Genomic DNA, 11,410 nt, shown 5'->3' with positions numbered 1-11,410 from the left:
CAATGTGTGTAAACATAAAGACAAAAAAAAACAACCTTTTATAACAAATTAGACCATGTATGCTGAATTAAGTGCTCAGGAAATATGCTTTGAGAATCTTCCTCTGTCTCTCTGTCAAACAGACAGACAGCCTGTGAGATAAATGTCTCTGCTTTTCCTAGCTTCCACATTCCAATCTTTTTGGCAAGGTTGGAATTTATCTGGAGACTAAATAATAATAATAATAATAATCCTAGGTGGTCAGCATCATGTCTTCCTTGTTTTTGTCTCCGTCCTCATGGAAAAGTGTATAAGAGTCTTATTATATCTGATTCAAATTAGAGAGCCGGTAAGTACTGGGCAATGCAAAGCATTTCACTGTGATTGATCTTGGTAATGTTTTTTTCAGTATACCGGTTGATACTGATTCCCAGTACTGGTTTACTTTTACGTTTAAGACAAAACAATACACCTGGTCTAGACTACCACAAGGGTATGCAGAATCACAGGCAGTATTTTCTGCTGTGCTGCAGGGAAATTTGGAACAATTCCAATTCTCTTCAGGGCACAGTACACTAATTCAGTATCTTCTTTTGACTGTGGATGAGAAGGCTGGTTATGTCTGCTGTTCTTCTGCAAAAACATGGTGATGGAAACAGGCCTGTTACATATTATTCTCAGAGACGCCCTTTGTCGCTGTCACTAGGGGTCTCCCCCCTTGTCTGCAATCAATTTCAGCAGCTGCTTCTGTTACGGCTTCTGCATCGATTGTTGCTTATCGCCCACTCACTGTTTTGGTTCCTCATGTTTATTTACTTCCTCAGGAAAAGCTAGTCGGTATGGACAGTTGGTGCAAAGCCTCCTGGAGGCCATTCTTTTGCCTACATCTATTGCAATATGTAAATGTCCCGCTAACACAGGCCAGCCAGACGCTATCTCTCAAGGAATTTCTGCTGCGAAAGCCACTGCCTCAGCCCCTCCCAACATGACTCTCAGTCTGCACATACTGTACAGGCTGCTCATACTGAGACACCATTGGCCACTATACAGGACCGCCAAATGAAGCTATTTGTTGAAGCTACTATGCTAAATTGACACATCGACAGGATCATGTGTCAATAGGGGGAATGGTATCTTCAATGTCCACTGGGACACGAGTGGTTTTTCAACTTGTGTTATTTGTGCTGTAAATAATGCAGGGCAGGGCCTTATGATTGACTTCATTGAACTAACCCCTTGCAGGGGGAAGAAATATTGTTTGGTGCTCATTGATATGTTTTCTAAAAGTTTTTCCTACAGGGAAAGCTGATGTGACGGCGGTAGCAAAGGCCCTACTGACAGAGATTATTCGTGGTGGGGGATCCTGAGGAAACTCACTTCAGAGAGGGGCACTCATTTTGTAATTAGAATTTTGGAGGAGGTGTCCAAGAAGCTGGGGATTGAAATGAAGTTCCATTGTGCTTACCACCCTCAGAGTGGGGGGGCGGTAGAGAGGGTAAATGGAACCATTAAGAATCGACTGACTAAAGTAATGGGAGAAACAGGTCTGGACTGGGTCCAGGCCTTGCCAATAGTTTTCACAGGTATCCGGGGGAGGGTCCACTCCACAACAGGGTTGTCCCCCTATGAGGTGATCACAGGACGGCCCATGAGAACTGGATGTCACCCCCCTGGCTTTATGCTGGACAAGGACTTGGCAGACACTTGAATGGTAAGTTACTGTGTTCAGCTAACCACTGTTCTGAGATCTGTGCATCAACAGGTTCCAGCAGCTCTCCCAGTGCCAGCCAGTGGCCCTCTGCATGATCTGCAACCAGGAGACTGGGTGGTGATAAAAGACTTCCAGAGGAAGGCGTGGCACCAGCCTAGGTGGAGATGCCCTTACCAGGTTCGACTCACCACACCGACAGCCATGGGAGTGGAAGGCCGTGTCTCCAGGGTCCACGCCAGCCACTGCAAAAGGGGTCCACCAGCGGCAAAGGAGGGATAGGGGTGAAAGACCCACCTCATCCAAAGCGCAGGACCAGCTAGGTCTCACAGAGACCCAATACATCAGAGAGAGAACCAATACATCAGGGAGCAAGTGATAGTAATCTCAGCTCCCAACATGCCACGCCCAGACAGGAAAAAATGCAGTGCCGAGGTAGGCCGAGCCATATTACGCCTCATCTCCCTCATTGTTCTGCCAATGATCCTGGTCAACGAGAACACCAACAACAACACCTGTGGACTCAGAATGGTAGGCCATACAGCTGAACTGATGAAAAGTTAAGTGACTGCAGGGGATGAAGCTTGGCTGACACCAAGAAATATATCACATCACTATGCAACTAACTCCTGGTGGCGCTATGCTAAGTGGACTGCAAAACAACACTCTGACCATTCCTGTCTCACATGCCTCATTCTACAGCAGGACCGCTGTTACAGTTATATAACTTGAGCAACGGTCACTCACAGTGTTTGATGGGACTGAGCGCTCACCCAGGTGTGGGAAAACGGTGGGATGCAGCTGATTTCTCTGATCCATTGAATTTGTAAAACTCCGTAATACTCGATAGCAATTGTTCTTTACTGGAGAGGGCATTCCAGTAGTGTTTAATCATAACCTGAAGTTTGGAATCTGTGATATAGGGGGAATATAGGGAAGCTATACAGTGATCACTGTGTTATTTTTAGTTGCCCCCGCATAAAACTGGAAGAATGTTTTGACTGTCTGTGTAGTACTTGTAGCCGCAACATTACCAAGGTTGTTGATGTGTGTAGAAAGGAAATGTAGGCATTACAAAATGCCCAAAAAATTGCTTTTTCCAAGTGTACCAAGCACCAAAAAAAACTTTAATGGCCATTTTACAACTTTTTTCCAGCTTAACTAATAGATACCAAATTTTACTTGTATTTTATTACTTTAATTTTGTCATTTTATTTGCTCTTTTATGTGGAAAAATAGTAAGATACATAAAAATATTCTCTTCAGAAACCAAACAAAAGAACTATTGCATAATCCCCAAATGACTATGCTACTGCCGCTAATTAATTGATAACTATGTTCAAGGCATTGATATGTCATGCATCATGTGGGCTAGTGAAAAATCAATCATTTTATGATTTCTTAAATATACTTCATAGCAGATTTATGACTACAGACAACTGTTATGAGTATCTTTGCACATTCTTTCTGGCTTTGGACAAGACACTAGTTGCTCTGTCGCCATCTATAAATCAAAACCATTATTGGACATATTTCAAGAAATAAATATTTTTAACAAGGTGGGACCTGCCCTCTAACCTGGGGTTAGCAATTTATCTGGGCCAAGCGGTAATAATGAGAAGCTGCTAGTAGCTTGTTCTCAGTAGTCCAATGCCATAGTTTATTGCTAAATATTTCACAAAGGTAGTTAAGGTAATACATAAGCAGGCTCCAGTTTAACTTGTCAGTGCAAAAAGTGGAATTATCTCACCTTACTAAAAGCTACAAATTGGAATGGGTTTCCCCTGTGTTTATGCACATTTTCACTCAGATAATCAGCCACAGCCAAACATGTACTTTGGTTGTTTTGTGGAAAATAAATTATTTTCTTGCACATTTGGGTTGGCTGTTGAATGTAAATTTTTACCCATTTTCAGAATTGATTTCATTTACTTTAATTTTATTTAGAATCCAGGTTCTAAACAATCAAAAAAATCCTCAACCTCTCCAGTGTTTTTCAGCATATCTTTAGATGAAATAGAAATATTAACGCTATAAAGCCTGTATTATTCAGTGTGACCATACGTTGTGATTTGGAAAATTTCAGGGGATCATAAAAGCATGGGCAAGGAGGGGGCTGGAGTGAAATTAGAGGCTAAAGGCAGGGAGCCAGAGGCAGCAGTAAATCTGCACAGGGCCTTTCTCCAATTCCCACTCCCTCCTCTCCCTCTGTCTGTTGACTGCTGTGTGTCACCTGGTGAGGTTATGGTGCAACCAAGATTCCATTTCACCAGAGGGCAGACCTCTTCCCTGGACCTAACCTCTAACATGCTAACCTGGGCTGTGTCACTCCTTCCACTCACTGGAAAGGGAGAATGATACCGTGACATGGGGTAATTGACAAGCACAGACTCTGTGCACACTGCTGATACAAGGGGGGGGGGGGGGGGGGCACTGAATATGCTTGATGCTGTGCTATAACTTTGGCAAGATCACCATCATAATAGCTAACTAGGACATCCATGTATCCGTCTATTCATGTTCTGGCTTGTAGACTCATCAGGATTTAAGGAAAACATTCCTTTTTTCAATTTGTCACATAAACATTGCTACTGCCATGTATAAGTTTCCTATCACATACCGTTCAGAAACAACAACCAGCTTCACAGAGTTTCTTGCACCAAGTGTTGAAATGTACTTCACTTCCATGTTTCAGCAGATACTTTGAAGTCGTACACGAAGACTGACACGGTGAATGACGGACTGACAGTAGCTCCCTGCTCATTTGATGAAAAAACTGCTTTACTCACACACCATCTTTCAACAAACCGGTGTCAACCAGCAGTAGATGGGTTCCCCTACTGAGTCAAGTTCTACTCAAGGTTTCTTCCTGTTAATTTTTTCTTGCTACTGTTGCCCTTGGTGTACTCTTGGGGACCGGTTTCTCTGTAAAGCTGCTTTGTGACAAAGGCCCTTTGTGAAAACGCTATACAAATAAAATTGAATTGAATTGAAATTGAAGAATAAATGGTTGCAAGACTGAACGTGATTGGATAGGAGGATAGGACGCATCCAGAACAAAAACAGACAAAGACTGCGTTATGACGTTCATGTTTTAAGACCTTGAAGAACATTTTTGCAACTCAGTTATCCTTCATACAATTTCAAATATATGAAATATATAATTTACAATACAATTTATTGCTGCATATTAGAGCCATAGTGTGTTCACGAGTCCCCTTAGTCTCTAAGTCTGGGATCAGGATCTTTTTCACAGTGGCTGACTGTCTCCAACCAGATTTTATTTGAGCAGTTATAAACATGCGTTTGATTTGAGTTGTAAACATGTGATTCCATGCAAGCTGTACATACTGTACATAAGGCTAACAATGTAATACACATTGAGATTTTGATTACAAAACCTGAGAGATATTCCATTAACAGCCAATGAGATACGCATGTCACTCCCAATTATGGACATGTGAGCTGCAAATAACACAATTATTGTCACAGTGTTGTACTTTGTGTTGCTAGCCACTAGGTGTCACTAAATTGATTTTGTCTCACTGCTTAATTGTCTTGTTGTATGCACCTGTTGTTAGTCTTGTGATTAGTGTTTCCCACTGTCTCCTGTATATAGCCCGGTCCTTTTCACTTGGTCTTTGTTGAGTCTTCACTTTAACCCTCCGTGAGTAACCCTGTCTGATACCCTGTACCTTGTTTGGATATTCTGTTTTTGACCCTGGATTGTTTATATGCTATGAGACTGGATTGCCCTTTGTGTTTTGGAGTATTTTTAGTTTACCCTTTTTGGAAGTTCTTCGTTGTTTTTTGGCTTTATGGAATTTTGGAAAATCCTCTGTTTTTGTTTGTAAATCTTCTGTGCTTTTGGAACTTTATATTTTTGTTCAAATAAATAATTGGACTACACTTGCAGTAATCCGCAATTAAGTCATCCTCAGTGCTAGGTGGTCTAGGGGATTGGCATCTGACTAGCACACCAGAGACCGGGGTTCTAGACCTGACCGTGACAATTATAACAAGGAAATAAAGCAAGGCTTACCAAAGGTCCCTTATAACAAGTACAGTATATCCTTTTCCTTTATTTCTAGTCCACTAAATGAGCGTTACCCCTACCAGTGTGGTGCAATTAAACCCTGTTCATTTTCACTCAGGGATAATAACAGTCCCTCTGATCGCTGATTTACAGCCTGGCTGACTGCATTTTTCAGGACTGTAATAACATGACACGTCTAGCAGTTACTCCTAGTTATACTTCAGGAATGTGTACTGGCCCATACTGCCTCCTGGCCTCTCCTACTGACCAAAAATACAAAGAATATTGGTAGCATTCCTAGCAGAGCATGGGTATAGTATATATACAGGAGGACCAGTATTTTTATTTTTATTTATTTTTGGCTAGTATTAAATTGTTCTTTATTTAAACATGTATTCAAAATCACGGTTTAGAGGATGATTGCAGATTCATTCTTAGCACATTCTTCAAGTGTATACAGTATGCAGAGCAACACACTCAACTATTGGTAAACTGTTGGACAACAAGGAACCCAAACATGGCAATTTGTGTTGCTGATTGATTTGAAGCCAAATAGAAGTCTCATAATGCCCCTGGTGATGAACGTGCATTTATTTTAAACTGAGCTTACAATTTCTCCTTCTGAAAAAAAGTATTGGTTATTGGTTATCAATTTCGGTTAACTAGGGTGCTAGGGTGAGGTCGTTGCTAATGTGTTACTAGATGGTTGCTATGGTGTTGCCAGGTGGTTGCTAGGGAATTTCTAGGTGGTTGCTAAGGTGTTACTAGGCGGTTGCTAGGTTGTTGCTAAGTGGTTACACGGGTGTTGCTAGGTGGTTGCTAAGGTGTTGATAGGTGGTTGCTAGTGTGTTGTTAGGTTGTTAGTATGGTGTGTTAGGTGGTTTCTAGGTAGTTGCTAAGGTTTGCTAGGTGGTTTCTTGGTGGTTGCTTGGTGGTTTCTAGGGTGTCGCTAGGTGGTTACTAATGTGTAGCTAGGGTGCTGCTAGGTGGTTGCTAGGGTATTGCTAGATAGTTGCTAATGTGTTGCTAGGTGGTTGCTAAGATGTTGCTAGGTGGTTGCGAAGGTGGTTGCTAAGTCATTGTTGGGTATTGCTAGTTTGTTGGAAGGGTGTCACTTGGTGGTTGCTGAGGTGTTGCTAGGTGGTTACTAATGTGCTAATTGGTGGTTGCTAGGTGGTTGCAAGGGGTTGTAAGGGTATTGCTAGGTGATTGCTAGGTTGTCGCTAAGGGGTTGCAAGGGTTTTGCTAGGTAGTTCCTAAGATGTTGCTAGGTCATTGCTTGTGTGTTACTTGGGTGTTGATAGGTGGTTGCTTACAAGTGCATAGGTTCTTCCACAAGTTAAAGCATCACATCCATAACTAGTAAAATACACATGAAGTGCTGTACTAAACTACATACAGACATCGTAAAATGTTTTGCAAGGTGGTTGTTAGGGTGTTGGAAAGTCATTGCTACGGTGTCGCTAGGTGGTTGCAAGGGTGTTGCTAGACAGTTGCTTGGATGTTGCTACGGTGTTGCTAGTGTTGCTAGTTGGTTGCTTTGGTGTTGCTTGGCGGTTGCTAAGGTGTTGTTAGCTGGTTCTTAAGGTGTTGCTAGGCGGTTGTGAGTGTTGCTTGGTGGTTGCTAATGTTAGTTGGTGGCAAGACGGTTGCTAAAGTGTTACTCAGTGGTTGCTAAGTTGTGGGGTTGCTAGTGTGTTGCTCGGTGGTTACTGTGGTATGTTAGGTGGTTGCTATGGTGTTGCTAGGTGGTTGCTATGGTGTTGCTAGGTGGTTGCTAAGGTGTTGCTAGGTGGTTGTTAGGGTGTTGCTGGTGTTGCAAATAGGAAAAGGAAAGCATGAGGAGGGCACACCACCGAAGAAGGCAGGACGATTGGGCGGGACGATTGGGCAGGCCCTGGTAAGAATAAGGGGGCCGTCTTCTAACAGAGGTGAGTCACGTGTGGAAACAGTGGATGTATCCCGTGCCCTTTTGGTTTTTTCCTTTTTCCATTAGGCCCACAGCGCACACCGTAGGTTAGGAATCTCTCGGTACATTAAGTCTAATTAGGAGCATTACGGTTTCGGCCAGCACCTTAATTTTATCTATACATTTCCCAGCACAGAGGGATTCATAACACTAGGTGGTTACTATGATGTGTTATGTGGTTGCTATGGTGTTGCTAAGGTCTTGCTAGCGTGTTGCTTGGTTGTTGCGAAGGTGTTTCTAGGTAGTAACTTGTTGGTTTTTGGGTGTTGTGAGGTGGTTACTATGTGGTGATGCTGCTGACAGCTACGAGGCAGAACGGAGCAACAAATCATGGCAGACTTGCCTGCTGCGGGCTTACAGACTGATCCTCCATTTTCATATGTTGGCCTTGATGTATTCGGACCATGAGAGGTCACTGCCTGCCATACTAAAGGTGGGCAAACCAACAGTTAGAGTTTCTGTTTACGTGCATGTCCACGTAAACAGCTGTTCATATCGAGGTTATTGAAACTGAGCTCCTCTAGCTTCATCAATACACTTCATTCTTCACTATCAGAGGTCCTGCTAAGCAGTTGAGGTCTGACTGTGGGACAAACTTTGTTGATGCATCCAGGGAACTGGATCCTCTGAGTCCTGGTGAGACGAGTGTGGAAGACTACCTATCCGAACCGAGATCTTGGGTGTTCAGCCCTCCCCACTCATCTCACATGGGCGGCACGTGGGAGTGCATGATAGGTATTGCGCGGTGCATCCTCAACACAACGCTCTTACAAGACACTCTAAGCTGTCTCATGAGGTTCTGACAACATTAATGGCCGAAGTCAAAGCTATTATTAATGCAAGACTGCTAGTGCCTGTCTCTGACCCAGAAGCGCCTTTGATCCTGACTCCCTCAACACCCAGAAGTTTGGTGTTGCCACACCTCCCCCTAGAGACTTCACCAAGGGCAATTAGAACCCATTTTCAACCAATGAGCTTGAATTATTGCACAGCTATACAATGTTTTGGTAGTGTCGATCCATCAACTGCTTATTTTGAAACCCAAATTGAAGGACTATCAACATGTCATTGAGCATTTTTTCAATGAGAGGAAGTGATTTGCAATGGTCTTGTCTCAATGTTTTAACACAAAGATCTTACCTGGTCCATTAAGTATTTTAACATATTTGCTACAGTTTGTATAACTTAGGTAGCGTGTATGACAGCAGATTGTAATGTTGGAATTCAGGCAATACTTTTGATACTAGAGATGCTGATCAGTGTAAATACAATGTATCTACTTCCATACTTACAAACTCAATATACTTGCATTGAGTTTCCTACAAAATAGAGGATTAATTATCCTAACTGTAACTAGCTTGAGTATTGAGTATACTGATGTATGCTTTTCCATATGTTATTTTCAGTTTCACTCTTCTTTGTGATTAAATCCCGTCCATCTACAACACTGATCTGTTCCTTGGAAGATATGTTGCAAGGGGCAGGTTAGCTGGCTGTGAAAACTAATATAGGATAGGTTTCACATTGGGTGTAGCAGTACAGCCTGGTAGGTTAAACCTGTCAGAATTCATGCTTCTTTGTACAATCATTTCAAATAGGAAGTAGTTTAGAAGTTCTTCCTACTTATTTTTAAATAGATATTATCTGCTTGCTAACACCACAGACATCAAATCTTCTAACAATTTTTAATAAAATATTTTATTATCTTTTTTCACACTACTCTAGATAATGTGTGATCAATATTTTCAGTGTTTGTATTTTATTTGGTTAAATGTGGTTAAATTCTCTTCATATTGCAAAAGTAAGGCTTCGGACACAGTTTTTCAAGATGTGGTGACCCAAAAATCTACTATATATACATATATTTCTTAAAAGAGGTTAATAAAAACAAATCCATCAATTATCTGACAGTATCTTTTCATGTATTGTGAAATTGCTTGGACATGGTTTGCAACACAAATCAAAGAATGACCCAGATAGACAGTCACACATTTAACAAGCAATTTATTCTGCTGTTGGCTCAGGGCAGAATGTGGAGAGAAGGGTCTGGCTGCAGCCGGGCTGACAACGGAGCTGATCACACTCCAGCCCAGTAGGTGGCGGTAATGCACCAAAGATGGTAATCAAACCTCCAATAAACAGCGCTGAAGTAGAAGAGCAGTAGCCTTGACAGCATTGACCCTACCTAGAAACTGGAGGGTTCAGGCAGTGAAGCACCCAGAAGAATGTCTGCTGAGGGCAAAAGGGCTATCTGCCCATTGACTTCAATGTAAAAACCCAAGCTGATTTAACAACCAAAGAAAACCTAATCAGTTTTCAGTGATAAATGTAATTATGGTTAGTAGTTTAGGAAACGACTAATTGTTTTGGTCCAGAAGTTGTGGGAAAATAAAATGAATTCTAATACCTCTTTTACAATGGAAAGCCTAAATCTAACCGTTTTCAGGAAAAACCATGCTATTCTTGAAGATCACTAACCATTATATATACATGACATTGATCATATGAATTTTTACTGTTGGAATTTGGAATTATTGGCAATTGTATTCAATACATTTTTAGTAATTTTTACTATTTAAAAATCTATTAAAAAATGAAATCAAATTGTTTGGGGTAATTTCATTCCATATTCGTACAGTAAATAGTTGCATAATCAATTACATGTATACCTGGCATGGTCCTCTTCAATGCTCTTCAAAAATGTGTAAAAATTAACTTCAAACTGTTTTCAAATCCTCCAAGATGGTAATTGCATTAAATACATGACCCTTTTCAAAAATCTATAAAAAACATTCTTCATACTGTTTTCAGGAAATACCAGGTAAACATTGAAGAGCACCATGCCAGGTATACATGCGATTTATTGTGCAATCAATACAAAATTTTAATCAAATTGTTCTCAGGAAAGATCACTTGCATCTTGAAGAACACCATGCCAAATATAGACACCATTTTTTCCATGACTTGTGGAATTATGGGATTGCAAAGTCCTCCAAAATGGTAGATGTATTCGATACATGGCACTTTTCAAAAATCAATAAAAAATGAATACGTACAACTTGAAGAGCACCATACCATGTATACATGATATTCACCTTGTGAATGTTTACTGTAGGAATTTGGAATTATGGAATTGCAAACTGTAATTGTAATTGTATTGTCTACCTGGCACTTTTTTTTTAAATCAATAAAACATTTAAATCAAACTGTTTTCAGGAAAGACCACTTACCTATTGAAGAACACCAGGCCAGGTAAATATACACCATTGACTGTGTGACTTTTTAATGTAGGAATTTGTAATTATGGGATTGCAAAATCCTCCAGAATTGTAATTGTATTCTCTACCTGGCACTTTGATTTTAAAATCAATAAAACATTTAAATCAAACTGTTTTCAGGAAAGACCACTTGCATATTAAAGTACACCATGCCAGGTAGTCATGCTATTGATTTTGTCATTTTTTACTGTAGGAATTTGGAATTATGGCATTGCATATCCACCAAACGTTTAATTGTATTCAATGTATGGGACGATTTAAAAATCTTAAATTGGCCAGACCATGACATTCTTCAAGAACACCATCCCAGCTATACATGCCATCAATTCTGTGCAATTCACTGTAGAAATTTGGAATTATTTTATGGCAAACTCCACCATATTGGCCATTAATTTCAATACATTGTACTATTTAAATAAAGTCAAACTGGTTTCAGGAAA

General features: G+C 40.8%; 1 long non-coding RNA gene across 1 annotated transcript; it reads left to right on the top strand.

The window, feature by feature from the left end:
* Nucleotides 1-5,342: 5,342 nt before the first annotated feature.
* On the top strand, nt 5,343-10,050 carry LOC133132315 (uncharacterized). The gene is made up of 3 exons (XR_009709118.1): nt 5,343-5,354; nt 8,306-8,427; nt 9,717-10,050. It is a non-coding gene; the product is annotated as an uncharacterized LOC133132315 (long non-coding RNA).
* The last annotated feature ends 1,360 nt before the right edge of the window (nt 10,051-11,410 follow it).

Source organism: Conger conger, chromosome 7 (assembly GCF_963514075.1).
Source record: "Conger conger chromosome 7, fConCon1.1, whole genome shotgun sequence".
Classification (NCBI taxonomy): Eukaryota; Metazoa; Chordata; class Actinopteri; order Anguilliformes; family Congridae; genus Conger; species Conger conger.
This window is presented reverse-complemented; position numbering and strand designations above follow the sequence as displayed.